Below are 19,667 nucleotides of genomic sequence, written 5' to 3' on the forward strand. Positions count from 1 at the left end.
CACAGAGGGCTAAAGACAGAAGAGAGGCAATTCACAAAGTAAAGTAAACTAAAAAAAAGTAAGCAAAACTCCTCTTACTGGGTAGAATTTTCCTGTTTTAGTGATGTCTTGTACCAACAACCTTGCTTGGTTTTTGCTTATAGACCTTCTTATACAGAATTTGCTGTGATGTTTACATATGATATAATGTGTGTCAGTAATATGATGCCAATAAACCTTTATTTAATGCTTCTGCGTTTCAGCATAGAAACAGTTGTCTGTGGTTACTTTTAGTTTTGTTTCAGTTTTGCCTTTGTGCATATTTGCCTTCTTTTGTTATAGTTTTTTGTTTTTTGTTTTTTAATGGCAGGCACTTACTGGGCCTTCATTATATGTGAAGCCCTGAGCTGAGGCACTGTGGTATTAATTCACACGACAGCCTTATGAGACAGATATTGCTATTGTCCACATTTTACTGATGAAGAAACAAGGCAAAGGTCAGAGAAGTTAAGGCGCTTCCCCAACATCACACAGCTAAGAAAGGGTCCAGCCCAGTGTCAAATCCAGGGTTATGGATAAAGCCAATGCTTCAAAAGATAACCCTTTTTCCTTGCTTTTGGTTTTTATGGAATTCACTGGCACAAATCTACTTTTAGAGCATATTGGACTGTTCATTCTACTAAGGATTTGCTTTGCACTGGGTACTTGCTATTCATAGTCTTCTGATACACTTTCTTGCATCTTTGTTCCCATACAAATTCTTGCTGTGTATTTGGCATTGAAGAAGCTCACATGGCTATTGCCTAAGTTCCAGACAGAAAGCTGGTGAACTCAGCCCTGCGTGGGGAAGGGGGGGAGTTGATGACAAGCCTCAGGTATGGTCTTTGGGGCCAGGAAGTTAGTTGATGCAGCTTCTCTAGTAGCACTCTTTGCTAGACAATGCCAAGAAGGGATAAGGGCCCTGTTGCTTCTCTTGCTCCTCCCCTGCTTTAAAAATATATTCTCCTAATGCTCTGCATCACTTGCCATCAGGGAAATACAAATCAAAACCACAATGAGATCCCACCTCACACCAGTGAGAATGGGGAAAATTAACAAGGCAGGAAACCACAAATGTTGGAGAGGATGTGGAGAAAGGGGAACCCTCCTGCACTGTGGGTGGGAATGTGAACTGGTGCAGCCACTCTGGAAAACTGTGTGGAGGTTCCTCAAAGAGTCAAAAATATACCTGCCCTACGACCCAGCAATTGCACTGCTGGGGATTTACCCCAAAGATACAGATGCAATGAAACGCCAGGACACCTGCACCCCGATGTTTCTAGCAACAATGTCCACAATAGCCAAACTGTGGAAGGAGCCTCGGTGTCCATCGAAAGATGAATGGATAAAGAAGATGTGGTTTATGTATACAATGGAATCTTCCTCAGCCATTAGAAACGACAAATACCCACCATTTGCTTCAACGTGGATGGAACTGGAGGGTATTATGCTGAGTGAAGTAAGTCAGTCGGAGAAGGACAAACATTATATGGTCTCATTTATTTGGGGAATATAAATAATAGTGAAAAGGAATAGAAGGGAAGGGAGAAGAAATGGGTAGGAAATATCAGAAAGGAAGACAGAACATGAAGACTCCTAACTCTGGGAAACAAACTAGGGGTGGTGGAAGGGGAGGAGAGCGGGTGGTGGGGGTGAATGGGTTGATGGGCACTGAGGGGTCACTTGACGGGATGAGCACTGGGTGTTATTCTGTATGTTGGCAAATTGCACACCAATAAAAAATAAATTTATTATAAAAAAATTTTTCTCCTAATTCCTAAGGCAATGTTTGGTATTAAAAAACCCTTCAACGTTACTAAAACACATAACATGAAACTCGAACCCTCACTCTAATTTCTCATCCAAAAAAACCCCATTTTTAACAATTCTGTTCATATGCCAATGCTTTTTCCTTCCCTGGTACATAAACAAATAATTATTATCATCATTATTATTCATTTTTATAAAATATGGAGTTATACTAAATACACAGTTTTGTAACTGGCTTTTTATCATCGAACTTGATATTTTGGTCCTCATTCCATGTCAGCTTGATCTCATTCTTTTTTTTTTTTAAACATCACTTCAGAGCTAAGACATCCTTCAACAGATGAATGGGGATGCCTGGGTGGCTCAGTGGTTGAGCATCTGCCTCAGGGCGTGATGCCAGAGTCCCAGGATCGAGTCCCACGTCAAGCTCCCTGCGTGGAGCCTGCTTCTCCCTCTGCCTGTGTCTGTGCCTCTTTATCTCTCTGTGTCTCTCATGAATAAATAAATAAAATCTTTAAAAAACCTAGATGAATGAATAAGGCAGATGTGAGATATATATATATATATATATATATATATATATATATATATATATAAACACAATGGAATATTACTCAGCCATCAGAAAGGATAAATACGTACCATTTACATCGACATGGATGGAACTAGAGGGTATTATGCTATGTCAATAAGTCAATCGGAGAAATACAATTATTATATGGTTTTGTTCATATATGGAATATAAGAAATAGTGAAAGGAACCATAAGGAAAGGAAGGGAAACTGAGTAGGAAAAAATTAGAGAGGAAGACAAACCATGAGAGCCTCCTAACTCTGGGAAACAAATAAATGGTTGCAGAAGGGGAGGACAGTGGGGGGATGGGGTAACAGGGTGACGGGCACTAAGAAGGGCACTTGATGGGATGAATACTGGGTGTTATACTATATGTTGGCAAATTGAATTTAAATTAAAAAGAAATAAAAAGAAAAAAAAAGAAATAAAACATTGCTTCTTCCTAGACATTGCCTTCAGATGTGTAAAGCCTGACTCAGCATAAACACAGAGTGGTAAAAAAAATAAAATAAAAATAAACACTCAGTGGTGACCTACCTCAGTTACATATGATACCATACTGGGACGCTTGGGTGGCTCAGTGGTTGAGCATCTGCCTTCGGCTTAGAGCATGATCCCAGAGTCCTGGGATCAAGTCCCACATCGGGCTCCTTGCATGAAGCCTGCTTTTCCTGTCTCTTGCCTCTTTCTCTCTCTGTCCTTCATGAATAAATAAAGAAAATCTTAAAAAAAAAAAATGAAACCATACTCAAATTCAGTGCCGAATCAACACCTACCTTTCCTGCGTCCATTGTGACCCATGAGCTTTCTCTCCCAACAAGGGACAATGGACTCTCTTTGACCTAACTTTCATGAGGCTTGTCATCTAAGCCATCAAAGTTTGGACTTTCAGCGTCCATCCTGGTAGGTCCTGCACAGGCCAAATTTAGCAAGAATTCTGCTAGAACTCCCCCCACCTCTGTTATCCGATAACTCTTGATATCTGACCAAACTCCTCATCCCTCACCACCCCCCAGATAATATCTTACCATCCTGGCTTGTCTTCAGCAAGAACCCTGTTCAGTGAGTTTAGCCAGAGTGACCATATTCTCAAAGTCCTTTTCCAGCCACAGACACCTTCCCCACCCTCCTATTTGGCTGTAAATCCCTACTTCTCTTTGTCATATCTGGATCAAGCTCCCCCTACTGCAAAACCCCACTGCAGTGGTCTCTCTAGACCTACCGTAACTGACTTGAATAAAATCTCTCTTACCCTTTTAACAGATGTCAGAATAAACTTTTCTTTAACATAAGTAAAACACTCTCAGACCTTGTCTTCATCTGCCTCCTCATCAGCATATTTGTGGGCGTGTTCACCCCCACAATATGGAATATTGCTTAGGGGTTAATACACACATAACTCTAAGAAACAGACAAATGTATTCCAATGTTAAGTTCAAAGGACACATTTCTGAAGCCCAGTTTAAGGGATTTTTTATGTTAACATTTATATTAAACATTGTTTGGGATGATCTGTGTTTCTATCCACACTAATCAAGTTGACATTTGGCAACTAAAGCTGACGCTCTACATTGTCCCTGAGTCCATGTGACATAGAGGTAGGGTTAAAAGCAGGTCACCCCCTGGCTTCTCTTTTACTATCGCCCTCACAAACCTCTACCCCCCACTCACTTAATCCAATAAGAGCAAGGGAAGGAGTCCTTTCAAAGGACTCTTCACTCTGCATGTGTCTTGAGCAGTAATCAGTTTCCTGTTTGGGGAAGGAATAGTGAAGGAGAAAAGTCTCTTATCTTTCCACCATTACTCCCAAACAATTCTGCCTTGGATGAAAATGACAAACACAGTCAGGTCACCTTGAGGCTTTCTCCTTTGTATCCTGCCTTTGGAGCATTCAGGGAGGGGACTGATAGGACAGGCACAAAAGAGAGCCAACACCTGGGTTCAGCATCTCTGTCACTTGGGAGTTAAATGCAAAGCCACCTGTGAAAGGATTTCAATCTAAAATGGAACCAGAGGATGTTACATGGAGAACCTTGCGCACACACTCTGGAAAAGGAAACTTAAGAACTGAGAGACCAATTTCCCATAGAAAACCAAAACTTATCTCCTGACCATCGAACAGCTGACAAGAATCTCTCGCTATCCTCTACCTAATGAATTTAATGACCAGACCTTGGCTGGACTTCCCACTCTTTGCACTCCTTGCCCATAAATACAACTCACCCAAGATCTTCAATGGCCTCCTTATAGGTTACTGCACTTTGCATTTCTCAAACTGCAATTCCTCTACTGTTCCCAAATAAACTCAATTTTTGGTCATTCAAGCTTGCCTCAGTTACCTTTTTATATAGGGTAACACACTTCTCTAACAAGAGCTTGAGCAAATAGCTTTAATATTCCTATTTCATGCTCATTCCAAATTCTGATTAAACAAAGCGACCATAAAAAAGTAAAATGAAACTACTCTCAAGGGACCTATACTGGATTAAACTAAGAATTGAAAAATATTTTTAAAGAGTGTATAATAAAAATTATTACTGCATCTGCATTTTGGGCAAGATAAAATATACAGCTTATGCCAACATCTGGTTTGTTGTACATCTGATTTTTATATATTTACAAAAAAAATTATATGTATTTTATGTAAATACACAGAGGATATGAAGTTATTTACAAAAAGCATGTATAGAATATAATAACCATAAAATATTTGTCTTGGATTTATACTCTCATGTTCCAGAATGAGAATGCATTCTAATTTTTCTTTCTCCTACTGCCGTTGTCTGGTTTTCTTACAAAAGTTATCTTTGCCTCACAAAATTAATTGAGGAGCTTTCCTTTTCTCCTTATCCCCAGAAACAATTTGTATAATATTAGGGGTTATTGGTTTCTTGAATATTTGGTAAAACACACCTGGGAACCATCTGGTTCTATTATCCTTTGGAGCCTTATGACTACTTGTTCTATTTATTTACTAATCGTTTTCTACTCCATTTTCGTATTCCCTCTTCAATCAAAATTTTAACTCATATTTTCCCTTAGTACTTGTCATTAAATTTTCAAATTCCCTGTTCCAAAGTTGTTCATAGTATTATGTTATAGTTTTAAATATTCTCTCTCTATATAGTTTATTTTCTTTATTATTTTTCAAATTACTTAGGTTTTATTTTTTAAAAGCTTCTCATGAACTTATCGTTTTATTTTTCCCAAAGAAACCAGAAGCTGCTAAATTTTTTCAGTCTTCTAAATCTTCTAAATTGTTTATTTATTATTATTCTTTTTAATATATTTCATCCTCATGATTTATTTATTTTATAATTGGAAGTTTCTACCTCTTGGCTCCCTTCACCCATTTTGCCCATCCCCCAACACACTACCCTCTGGCTCTGAGAAGGATTTCAGTTCCCAATAGCCTTGGTTTTCTTTGGGTCTACTGGATGTGAGCCCCATTGGTTTTTCAGAGCCAGACATTCTGGGCACTCGTCTCTCCATTGAAGGACCTGCATGTAGAGGGGCCTCAACTAAGGCACAAACCCCTTGCTCCTCAGGCAGAAGTTCCAGATAGGTGAGATCCCTCCCAATTTTAGTCACAGCACTGGGGTGGGGTATTCTGTTTTGTTTTTTTTGTGATACAGCTTCTCTGCCTCTCTTACCGTCTTGATGTGGCTCTTTTATCATTTGTTGTGAAGGAGCTGTTCTGCTAATTTTCAGATCTTTTTCTGGGAATTGTTTCATATGTAACTCTTGATTCAGTGTGTCTGTGGGAGGAGGTGACTTCAGTATCTTCCTCTGCCACCATCCTGGACCACCTCCTCTGGGTTTTATGTTATGCTAATTTCTAATATTAACATTATTTCATTCTTCCTTCTGCTCTCGTTGCTTTTATACTGTTTTTTAAATCACATAAGTTGATTATTTTGCTTATTTATCTTTACTTTGTTTTATTCTACCAGTATATCTTTGGGTTTTTTTTTTTAAGATTTTATTTATTTATTCATGAGAGACACAGAGAGGCAGAGACATAGGCAGAGGGAGAAGCAGGATCCACGCAGGGAGCCCGATGCGGGACTCGATCTTGGGACTCCAGGATCACACCCTGAGCTGAAGGCAGATGCTCAACCTCTGAGTCACCCAGGAGTCCCTAACAGTATATCTTTGTATGCAAATTTTAAGAAATCGTATAAGAAGTAAGGAAATCACAGAATGGATCACAGACTGACCATGGAATCTAATTGTATTAAAAATGTATGAAACAATCCCACTGTAGGGAATGGGGTGGAAGTTGCTGACCTAGGGTACTTTGAAAATGTGTATAAGACTTAGAGCAAAAAAAAACTATGCGAGCAACGTGGTCCAGTTGATAAGAGGTTTCCCATTGGGCTAAGTGTTCATTCTGATATTGCTACCCATGTATACTGAAATTGTACAATTAGGTAAAATGTATGGCGGGGATGGAAAGACGGGTTTCTCACTGTTGGAATGGGAATTTACCAATAAGTAAGGAGAGGAGGAGGCTAGAGTGATCCATGTGATAATAGAATGGAGTTGGAGATGCCATTATAAACTCATGTTTAGATTAAGAAAGATATAGATATTTACATGTGGAAAGATTTATCAATATATGTATATACACAGATGACCACACACACATATATTTCCATGCTTTGTCAGCTGAGAAGGCTGAAAAGCAATCCTATCCCAGTAGCAGTAAGCACAGCTAACACTCAGATCTTGGTTTCTGTCTTAGTCTATTTGGGCTACTATAACAAAATACCATCCTGGGCAGCTTATAAACAACAGAAATTTAATTCTCACAGTTCTGAAGCTTACAAGCATAAGATCAGAGTGCCATTACGGTCAGGTTCTGGTGAAGGCCCTAAGAAGGGTTGTAGACTGTTAACTTCTCAATGTGTCCTCCCATGATAGAAGGGATGAGCTAGTGTTCTGGGTCTCTTTTATAAGACTAATTCCATTCATGTGGGCTCTGCCTCCAAAGGCCCCACCTCCTAAGAGTGGGTTTTCAATATATGAATTTTGGATTCAAATTACTAAGGTCAACATCAACAGTGATACTGATCTTGATAGCAAGTACCTTGACATGATCTTCCATAGTCTTCCTGAGTCCCAAAAGCCTATAATCCCAACCTAATCATGAGAAAATCATCAGAGAAAGTCCAACTGAGAGATGTTCTACAAAATGCCTTACCAGTACTCCCCAAAACGGTCAAGATCATCAAAAATTCTGAGAAATGGTCACAGCTAAGAGGAGCCTAAGGATATTAAGTAAAAACTAAGGAAATATCAATGAAGTATGGGCTTTGGCTAATAATAATGCATCAATATTGGTTCATTAATTGTAACAAATGTGCTATAGTAATATATGATGCTAATAATCAGAGAACTTGGTGTAAGGTATATGGGAATCCTCTGTACTATCTACACAATTTTTCAATAAATCTAATTTTTTTCTAAAAAATAGAATATATTAAAAGAAGTAGATGGTGCCTCGTGACCTTAGAGAAATCTTTAAAATGATTCCAGCATAGTCAAATATTGAAAAATATGGTTTTCTAGTGAATGCACCAGAATGTTCTAGGTGTACATGCATCCCTAAGTACCTAAACTGATGTATATCCACCGTATCCAGGTTACTGAATATTTGCTGAATGAATAAATGAACATACAGACCATTGTAAAACTAAAGTCACAGGTTTTTTTCTTTTCTTTTTTTTTTTTTTTTAACTCTTTCACTCATTCAGTAAATATTTACTGAGTGCTATCTACAACCCAGACACCATGCTATGTTTTGGTATACAGTAGGGGAAAACCAGATACCATCACCGCCTTCCCAGAAAGTGTAGTCTAGCCAACACTCAACTACTCTTTTTGACAACCGAGTCGAGGCAGATACCTACTGAGGTTACTCCTGGCTCCTGCAGTAGCAATGTACAGCCAAGAGAGCCAAAGTCCAGCCCAAATATTTCCTGAGTGCTGAATATTTTTGCTTGGGGAGGAAAGGGAGAAGAAAGCATCTAATTCTTTAAAAGCAGTTTCAATCATTAAGATATAATTTAAATAAAACAAGATAAGGAGGTAGAAGGAACTGACAGAAAGTAGCCCTGTCTTTCAGAGGTTGAGAGACCTTGGTCCTGACCCTGACATGTGCATATGCATTACAATGTGGGAGTTCTCCGCCTCTGCGTTGTTCTCCTGGGTGCAGCAGAACCCGGGTTCGGGGCAGCAGATGAGACCAGCAGACGGGGCACAGCCACAGAGCACTCAGAGCCCAGAGCTGTGCAGCTCGGGGCCAGTTTGCTATGAAGCGAGCAGCAGCCAGAATTTTGCAAAGCATTCAGGAAGGAAGCAGAACTTTCTAAGGAAACCCATATATACTTATACCCATCTATACCGACTCTATGTGACATATGCATCTTCACCAAGAACATAAAGCTTAACTGAGCACAAGGCTAACATCAGAGAACCTTAAATTCAAATGCCAGCTCCTTCATCTACTAACAAGGTCACATTGGACAAGTTGCTTTGTTAAGCAAACTGCCCAGATCATAAGGCTGAGCTTCAAAGTCAATCTGACTTTAACCTACAGGCTCTTTTCCCTTCCCAAAGCTTCTTCCTGAGAAAACCCTGAGGGACTGGACAGTGATGCCACAAAGAGTCACCTGCCTGTTCCCAATAGAAGAAGGTCTGAAGCGAGTGATTGGGGCCACACGGCGCCACAACCTCTTACTGGTGAACTAAAGGGCTGAATTAATCCCCCAACAGGAGTGATTCTCTTGCATTTTGCAATGCGTAATAAGAACTTTCAAGTAAATGGGAGGTGTTCCAATACTTATGTAAAAAATTAAAGTAAGAGGGACACCCAGGTGGCTCAGTGGTTGAGCATCTGCCTTTGGCTCAGGTCATGATCCCAAGATCCTGGCATCGAGTTCCACATCAGGCTCCCTGCAGGGAGCCTGCTTCTCCCTCTGCCTATGTCTCTGCCTCTCTTTGAGTGTCTCTCATGAATAAATAAATACAATCTTAAAAAATAATAAACTTAAAAATTAAAGTAAGAATAAAAGCTCAGGGTTACTCTTTAGACATAAAAGCTGAAAATAACTTCTCTTTTCCCTTGGCTTTTGCATTCTTTTACTACTTTGAACCCATTTGAGAAATCCTGTGACATTTTTGGTTGACACAACAGTATTTCGGGTACTCTTTGGCATATCCGGACTCCTCATTGGTGGGCTGATCAATAAGAACATGTTTTAGGTAATTTATCTAAGTTCCCTATAATTTTCCTATAGAAAGGAACAACAAAGGGAAGAGACATAAGCCCTTTGAAACTGAGAGAAAATTTTATTTAAAATGTTCTGTCAAAGTTGAGCTGCACAAAAAGTCAATGATGATACAGAATAATATAGTTCTACAATGAATCGTAGAGTCTAGGGAACATTCACTTTTATACGTGGGAAAAGTATACAATGGCTTATCAGATCCTGAACACGATCTTATACTCCCACCATCTATGATGGACAGTTGAAGTGAAAGATTATTTCCCCATTAATCAGGGATCACAAGCATCTGCACACTCACCAGAATCAGATGCTACAGAGAAGTCTGGGATCAGCACCCTTAACCAAATTAAAGACTCCATGTTTCCCCTCATGTGTTGTTGTTGATTGCTTGGAAAGCCAATATTTCCAGCCCATTTACTTCAAATTCATTCCACTCCAAGGTGTTATTTTGCATGGCCAGCACTCCTGTGTTACCCCTGGCACAGCTGTTGAATTCTCTGTAATTAAAATCCTTGGGGGGAGAGCAGAGAGTTGGCCTTTTACATCATTTTCTCATTAGTTCGGTTTTTCATTCCTCTTGGATCATTGTTTAGGCTTGTCACAGGGAAACTTTCATTAGGGTCTTTTGGCTGCAATGTTGTTTTAACAGAGCAAATGGAATTTAGAAACCCAAACAAATATCTCTTCATCATTTTCGATTGATAAAAGAAAGATGCTACTAAACAAAACAACCTTTAGGGGTGTTATTTCAGCTGGATTTAATACTCTGTCTTCGAGTTTAGGTAAAGACTGTACCGTTTAAGAAAATTTTACAAATGTTAAGTCAAAATATTAAGGGAGTCAGTTGAATGTTCTGGAAGGTATAGAATCTAAGTATCAGAAACTCAAGAATGTGGAAACTCCCTCTGTGCTGTTGCCTTTCTTTTCTCGATTATAAGCATTATCCTTGATTGCAGACCCAAAGATGCAATTAAAAATGTCTGCTTTGGGGGCATTGCATTTCTTTCTTTTTTTTTTTTTCTTCAAGATTTTATTTATTTATTCATGAGAGACACACACACACACAGAGAGAGAGAGAGGCAGACATAGGCAGAGGGAGAAGCAGGCTTCCTGCGGGGAGCCCCATCCGGGACATGGTCATCGTCCCAGGATCCCGGGATCATGACCTGAGCAGACGCTCAACCACCAAGTCACCCAGGTGCCCCATGGGCATTGCATTTCTTTACATTTTTATTACTTTTGATCTCAGCCCTCTCTCCCAAATTCAACTTACCAGGCCATATTTGAATGCCCATTTAGGTATATATGTATATATCTATAAGATACACAGCTATACACTTCTAAATTTATGCACTTCTAAATTTTCAACTACTGTAGAAGCCCACTTCTAACTTTGGCCAGATGTGCTATTGCTAGGTTAAACAGAACAGGGTAAGGATAGTTGCTTCCCCTCATACTTCTGTTCTGGACTGACCTTTATCATCAAGGCATTTAGGGAAGCCTGGTACCAGGCTTTCACACATAGCTAGATTATACCCAGGAGCCATAAATAAACTCAAGGTTGCTGACACCATTGCAGACATCAGGATCAAAAGAGAAAATTGCATTGGAACTAAACCTTAGCCTTCAAATTTTTTCTTTGTGTTGATGTTAGTTTTACTAAGGTTTCCTCTCACCCTTTCTTTGCCTACTGAGAAACCAGAATAGAGCACCCAGAAAACAAGCTAACAGAGTCCCGGAAAACACTTGCATTTTAAAACTGTGAAAATCCAATGGCTTCCTGTTGCCTACATCACAAAACAACTGTGGAAAATTTATCACTTTGATAAAAGTAGAAAAAGTGCACGTTAAGAATAACCTGTGTACAGGGAATTAACAAACCCTACATTTAAATATACTATGCAAATATTACACTTTACACTTTATTACACTTTACCTAAAAATGACTTTTTGCAATAGAGGGTAAATGCCCCTCTTTTAGGTCTGCGGAATGTTATGACTTGAGCTTCTGTGATTAGTTTCCTTAACACATGTCTGTTCTGAGAAGCTTATGTAATGGTCCTGCTGTTTCAGTCCTAGCTTATTAAAAACATTCTGTGACCCTCCACATTTGCAATATAGATAATGTGGGTGCCTTGCAAAAAGGGCTGTAAATCTGCAGTGTTATGAAACAGATGGGCTCAAATGATGAGAAATGAACAATATACCTTGTCAACAATTCAGAAACAGAATGGAAACAATCTCACCCCTCCACACCAAGTAATTTCTAGCAAGTCATAAAACAACAAGAGATACAGACTACTTAGATAATTAATCCTAGAAGAGCTCTCTCAGCTAATCCAGTCAAGCATCCCCAGTTTAAAGTCAAAGAAATAGCCTCAGAGGGTTAAGCAGGTTGCCCAGGGTCACACAGCAAGGTATGGGGGCTGTTCCTTGATTCCTACTCAAAGGCTTTTTATTGTACAATATTTCCTTTGTTTGGCTCCTCTATTCACTGGCACTATTTCAAAATTAGTTAGCAAGCTTTTTACCTAATAGTCATAATTATTTTTCACAAATATTTTTAACTATCAAAACTCCATGCAAATGCAATGCAATTTACCCTTCTTAGGCCTTCTAAGTGGTAAAGGTGGTGGTCAGGAATATTTGCTTCCACTCCTCTACCTGTTTCCAACTTGCCATGACACTGATCATTAAAAATACTCACACTGGAGCTTTACTTTAGAAATCACATTTACCAATTTGCAATCAAAACATGAAAACTAGAGATTGGCCTATCAATCAGTTCGCCTTGTAGCCCCACTTCAGCTGCATTCCATGCCTAATCAAGGTCTATTTTCTTTCCATAAACAAATGCTGGCCAACTCCTACTAACTGAGGTGGTGAGGAGCAGTGATCATGAATCACAATTCTAGAAAACTGATGAGGTACCAGTTGTTTGGAGGCCTGGGGTAGAACTGAAAACACTGCCTGCCAGAGCCAAAGGCAATGAGGACTAATAAATGCCAGAGCCACTGCAGAAACAGAGACTCTACAACCTCCATCCTTTAAAGTAAGGACAAGCCACAAGCAATACTAAAGAAGGGTGGCCTCGGAGGGGAGAGGTGAGGAGAAGAGGGGAGAGGGGACGGGAGGTGGGGAGGAGAAGAGAGGAGAGGAGAGGAGGGAGAGGAGAGGAGAGGAGAGGAGAGGAGAGGAGAGGAGAGGAGAGGAGAGGAGAGGAGAGGAGAGGAGAGGAGAGGAGAGGAGAGGAGAGGAGAGGAGAGGAGAGGCTGCTGCTGGGTTTTGTCACATGTGGAATACTGCAGAGGCTTTGGAGAGGCCAGCCCGTACAGAGCTCTCTGCGGGGGTCCTTCTGCGTCCCTCCTGCTAAGGTAGTGCTGGCAGGAGCCTGGCCTGGTTTCCTGTACCATTGTAAACATTCGGGAGCATCACTGGAAGCTTTTGTTGTTTGCTTTGTTCTTCCTGTCTCTAAGATATAGATTTGGGGGATTTCAAGTAAGAAATTTCAAGTAATTTCTAATATAAATTAGAATCTTCGCAAGAACTAATGGCATGGGCTGCTTCAAAAGTAAGTATAAAAGTTTACACTCCAAAAGATATCCCCTTGTTTCCTTCTAAATGAAGACATAAATCTAACCTGAAAGGAGAAGTTGAGAGGGAAATGTTTTATTGCTCTGCTCTTGAATTCCAGAGCTTAATTTTTGGAAGGGAAGCATTTGGGTGACAATGCAACTGGGACCAAGAGACAGAGAAAAGACAAGTTCAATTCAGCAAACATTAAAAAAAAAAAAAAAGAAAAGAAAAGAAAGAAAGAAAAGAAAAGAAAAGCCAGGGGCACCTGGGTGGCTCAGTGGTTCAGCTTCTGCCTTCAGCTCCGGGTGTGATTCAGGTTCCAGGGATGAGCCCCCACCCCCATCATCGGGCTCCCCGCAGGGAGCCTGCTTCTCCCTCTGCCTGTGTCTCTGCCTCTCTCTCTGTGTCTCTCATGAATAAATAAATAAAATCTTAAAAAAAAAAAAACACCACAGAAATAGTAACTATTTCTATGGGAAAACAGCAGGGATGTCATCTAACAATGTCACTGTGACACTTTCATTTCTGGCTCCAGCCCAGAGAGCCAATGGAAACTCACAGAAGGGTAGAAGCTGTTGGGAGGTCTGGCTGTACTGAACCAACCGGTCCGTGCTACATTAGGAGTCAAATCCCCAGGATCCTGGGGTGGGGGGTGGTGGACGGGAGACAGCAACCTCACTGACTGTGGGTTGAAGCCATTTAGCTTGTCAGGAGCTCTGCTTTTTCAACGTAAAGTGAGGCGTTAAATTAGAGAATCCCTAATGTTCTTCTTAATAACAAAGCTCTTGATTCATAGTATAAATAATCCTATGCACCCTGACTTGCATGAAATCACTAAAAATAATATTTGCTGAAGATGAAATGCCAGAACAAAAAAAGCGACATTTTATGTATGCAGCAATATTTAAATGAAGATTTCATTACTGCCTAAATTTATTAAAACCTTTAGCAAATTAGGCAGAATTAGGAAATGCATTTCAGGAGTGGTGAGACAGCTGACAAATTTCCTAGGCAACCAAAACTTTGGCTATGAGCTTTATCCAAAAAGTCTTCCATGTTTCCAGTCTTAAGTAATAAAAGAGATCTTGGATATTTTAAAATCCAGTTTCTTCATCCAGTACAACTAAAGACACAACTTTACCTTCAGATAGCTTTGCACACTACTAAACAAATCCAATAAAAAGGATTTAAATATTGCATCATTTAGTACTTCCTATAAACACATTTTGTCATAAAAATAATTTGAGAGTATTATTTTGTAACTGCTACAAGTATAGAAGACCCCACATTAATCACGCCTTAAATATTTGTACTGTGATTTACGTTTTAGAACCCTGAAATACCCATTGTTCTACTTAGTCCTCACAGTAACCTTGTAAGATAGGTCCTTTATCCCTACCTTTTAGCTGAAGATAGTAGGGCTCAGAGATAGCAAGTGACTTCTTGAGGGTCATACAGCGGCAAGTAGCAGAGCTAAGACTGTGCCAACAATTCTATCAGCAAACCTGGGCCTGCTTCTCTTTTAATATGTGATAGAGAACTATTGTCTTTATTTTTTTTTTAAGATTTCTATTTATTTATTCGTGAGAGACACAGAGAGAGGCAGAGACACAGGCAAAGGGAGAAGCAGCTCCTCTCAGGGAGCCTGATGAGGGACTCGATCCTGGGAACCGGGATCACCACCTGAGCCAAAGGCAGACACTCAACTGCTGAGCCACAGGCGTCCTTACTATTGTCTTTAGATGTAAGCACCACTAGGCAAGGAGTTTTGTCTCTTGCCCACCTCCCTAGTCCTAACACACAGATGAGAGTCCAGCCAGTAGAAACTCCCATCAGATTCTGTTGAATGGAATATTGGTTATGTTATTATAAAATCAGTACACATTTGTCATAGACATTTTTGAAAACAATAGAATATTTTAAACGCCAATATCCAACCATTCAAATGCAATTGCTATTACATTTCTGACATTTTTTATTACTATGCATGCTTATTCAGATTTTATGTTTTTAAAAAAAAATATTTATTTCTTTTAGAGAAAAAGAGAGAGCATGAACAGGAGGGACAGAGGAGAAGGAGAGATAATCATAAGCAGACTTGTGCTGAGCGCAAGAGTCGGATGCTTGGGCTCAATACCAGAACTCTGAGATCACGATCTGAACTGAAACCAAGAGTTGGACACTTAATCAACTCCGCCACCCAGGTGCCCAGATTTTAGTTTTATGTTGTACTTTATGATTATGATAGGATATATTAGGCATATATATGTATGTATGTGTGGATATACTGTTTCATTCTTTTTAGCCTCTCTTTTGAGAAATTTCACTATTCTTAATCCATATAGTTTAGTTGGGTTGATTTTTCTTCTTCAGGGCATTTAGCCTTTGATTGGTTCAATAATCATTTAGAAAAACAGCAATAATAAAATCTAATATTTATTTAGTATTTACTATGATCCAGGAACCCTAATAAAACATGTATTAATAATTTGCATGTTTAGTCTCATTTAATTGCCCAAGTAATCATATAAGATAGCAATTATTACTTCCATTTATAAAATGAGGAAACTGAAACAGAAATATAGTAACTTCCATAAAGGACACAACTGGTAAATGGGAGAGCCAGGATTTAAACTGGGGAAGTATGACTGCAAAGACACTCTAGGCAATGCGGGAAGAGCCTGCCTGAAAGTAAACCCAAGAAGGAAGAGCAAGATGGATAGAGAAGTTGGCTCTGCCAGGATTCGTTTTCCCCAGATCCAGCTATTTCTGAAGACATTACCATTTCTAAATAGACTGGTACATGTGTGAAATATTCAAGGGTATTTATAGCTTCATCATATTAATAGCAAAAATGCAGAAACAGCCAAATTTGGCCATTACCCCCCCAAAAAAATTTAGTCAACTATATAATTTAGGGACTTTCTAGATCAGTTACCAAAGGCACATGGGACTTTTAAGGCTTGGGGGACGATGTAGGCACAAAATACTAAATTCTGCTGAGATCATTCAATATTTTCTTTGGGAAAACAAACTGATCGCACCTTTTTTAAAACTAAAGAAATCTCTCCAACAACCCCTGATCTTATATGTGAATATTACATATATTACATAATTATTACCAACTCTTCACTCTTTTTTACTGTGATTGTCCTGGACAGGCATTGGGATATTGATTCAACTGCAAGAAAGCAATCAGGAAGCCAGTGCTTATTTCAGTCTGTTGGCCCCTGCTTATCCGCCTCACATAAAAGTTTGACTAGCAGAGCTTGTGAAAATTTCAACTGATTTAGTTCTCCTGTCTCAAATGTGATGGCTACCCATAATGTGTTGACATCAGTACTCCTCAGCTAGACACCTTACTAATATTCAAGGACATATTGTTAATTTCCCTTTCAAAGATCTCTATCCATTGCTATAATCCCTGACACCTAGCAACATTCCTTTCTCTAAAGAAGGAAAATCCCATAATCTTTTGACTTTTGTAGGATAATTTTTTCTGGAAACTCCTTCAGATAATCCTTATTTCATTTTGTTTATCCAAAAATAAAAACTGGAAAATGTTACACAGGTTATATTATCAGAGATCAAACTCCACCAGTAGAGTATGAGTTTCTACCAAAAGTTAAATCCGTCAAATGGCTGAGTTGACCACTCTCCCCTGAGATAGTCAAGTTACACGAGTTAAAGAGCAAATATTTATACCAGTAGTAGGTAAGTGTGTAGAATGGGCTGTGATACAGGTAATGCTTCAGAATCAAAGAGGCTTCCTGAGCTCTTCAGAAATAACTAAGATTATTGTACCCATGCCCCTCAAAAAGAAAAAAGCCTTGCAGAGACTCAAAGAGGCCATGTATTGCCCAAGGTAAGCCCTGGTTCACGGAAAAAAGACATTTGCAAAAATCAGAATACACACTGCTCAAAAATAATCATGGTGCTCACAGAACTGTTGTCTGATTATACAAAATGCTCTTCTTGGTTTTAGAAAAAAATGTTTCATCTTTTATAAAGAATATTGCCGAGGATGTTTCTATTATATGTCATACTTGCCAACAACATAATCCTGGCAAGACTGCAAAGATGGGTGGGACATGGAAAGGAATCAATGCTTCAAAGCTCCTTTGTATTCCTCTGGCCCTCTTCACCCCTACAAATGGGCAAAAAGTATCTTTCGGTCATTATTCGCTTCTCAGGACGGATTGAGGCTTTTTGTCACTGCAAAGGAAGTTGTAGTGAAAAATCTGTTTGATTTTTTTTTTTTTTTATTTCTGTTATGGTGAAATCTAACCCATCTTTCTAGCAACAGGTCACATCTTTTACTGGGCTTCTTATTAATGAACTTTGCAAAGCCTTGGCTCTTTTTTTTTTTTTTAGTTTTTTTTTTTTTATTTATTTATGATAGTCACAGAGAGAGAGAGAGAGAGAGAGAGAGGCAGAGACACAGGCAGAGGGAGAGAAGCAGGCTCCATGCACCGGGAGCCCGATGTGGGATTCGATCCCGGGTCTCCAGGATCGCGCCCTGGGCCAAAGGCAGGCGCCAAACCGCTGCGCCACCCAGGGATCCCAAGCCTTGGCTCTTATTAACAAAAAATTAATCCTCAATCTCCAGGAAAAGTAGAATAAATAAAATTCTAAAACTAAGATTAGCAATGCTCTTGGAAATACTCAACCTCCCTTCACCTAAGGTATTTCATTAGATTTATTTTTTATTTTTATTTTTTATTTTTTTTAGGTAGGCTCCACAGCCAATATGGGGCTTGAACTCATCACCCTGAGATCAAGAGTCGCCTGCTTCACTGATTGAGCCAGTCAGGCACCCCTCATTAGCTTTAATGACAATGAAATCAACTACTTTTGGGATTCACCAGCTTTCACCTTACACATTAGTAAGAGATCACCACAGCAAAATTATTTCTAGGATTTCATATAATGAAGCCATATAAGTATACAAGATATACTCTTTTGTGTCAGGTTTCATTTGCTCAGGATCATGTTTTTGAGATCCATCCCAGGTTATTATATAAATTGGCACATAGTTCCTTTGCTATTGCTGAGTAGTAATCTATTGTTGAATATGCCACAAATCTATTCACCTGTTGATAGAAATTTGGGTTGTTTCCAGTTTATGGCCATTATGAATAAAGATGCTATGAATATTCATATTTAAGATATTTTGTGGATATACATCTTTATTCCTCTCAGATAAAGACCCACAAAGAAAACTGCAGGATCATGGGTAAGTGTATTATTTATAAGGAACTACCAAGAAGTTTTCCAAAATGGAAGTATCATTTTAGACATATACCAGCAATGTATAAGAGACCCAGTTGCTATCCTTACACATACTCACTGACACTTGGAATTGAGATTATTTATTATATATTAGCCTTATGTTATTATTATATGTTTTTATATGTTAGCCTTTTGCTGGGTATATAGTGGTACCTCATTGGAATATCTTTTTTGTGATAATAGGGCTATTTGTATAACTCTTTTCTGAAATGTCTGCATACATAGCTGGTCTGTTTGGGGGCACCTGGGTGGCTCAATTGGTTAAGTGTTTGACTCTTGATTTCAGCCCGGGTCATGTTCTCAGGATTGTGAGATCAGGCTCCAGGCTGGGCATGGAGCCCGCTTAAGATTCTCTCTTTGCCTCTTCCTCAGTCTCTCCCAATTCCTAACCTAAAAAAATCTGGTCTGTTTTTATTGGATTGTTTATCTTCTCATATTATATTATAAGAAGACATTATATATAAATATATATAGATAAAGACCTAAATGTAAGACCTCAAAGTACCAAACTCCTGGAACAAAACATAGGGGAAGAGCTTTAGGACTTTGGATTTGGCAACAATTTCATGGCCATTACACTAAAAGCAGAGCTAACTAAAGCAAAAAGGGACTAACTTAAAAATTTATGCTCATCAAAGGAAACAATCATCAGAATGAAAAGGCAATATAAAGAATGTGAAGAAATATTTGCACATCATATCTGATGAGGGGTTAATATCCAGAATATATAAGGACCTTCTACAATTTGACAACAATAAAATAACCTGATTAAAAAATGAACAAAGGCCTTGACTGGACAATCCTCTAGAGCAGATACACAAATGGCCAGCAAGCATATGGGAAGAGGTTCCGCATCACTAATCATAAGGAAATGCAAATCAAAACCACAAGCAGGTAGCACCTCACATCCATCAGGATGACCACTAGCAAAACAGAACATGACAAGTATTGGTGAAGATACAGAGAAATCAGAAGCCTGTGCACAGCTGATGGAAATGCAAATTGGGGCGGCCATTGTGGAAAACAGTATGGAGGTTGGTTCTTAAAAATAGAATTATCATCCGATCTAGCAATTCAACTTCTGAATATATATCCAAATGAATCAAAAGCAGAGTTTTGAGGAGATATTTGCACACATATGTT

Source organism: Canis lupus, chromosome 19 (genome assembly GCF_011100685.1).
Source record: "Canis lupus familiaris isolate Mischka breed German Shepherd chromosome 19, alternate assembly UU_Cfam_GSD_1.0, whole genome shotgun sequence".
Classification (NCBI taxonomy): domain Eukaryota; kingdom Metazoa; phylum Chordata; class Mammalia; order Carnivora; family Canidae; genus Canis; species Canis lupus.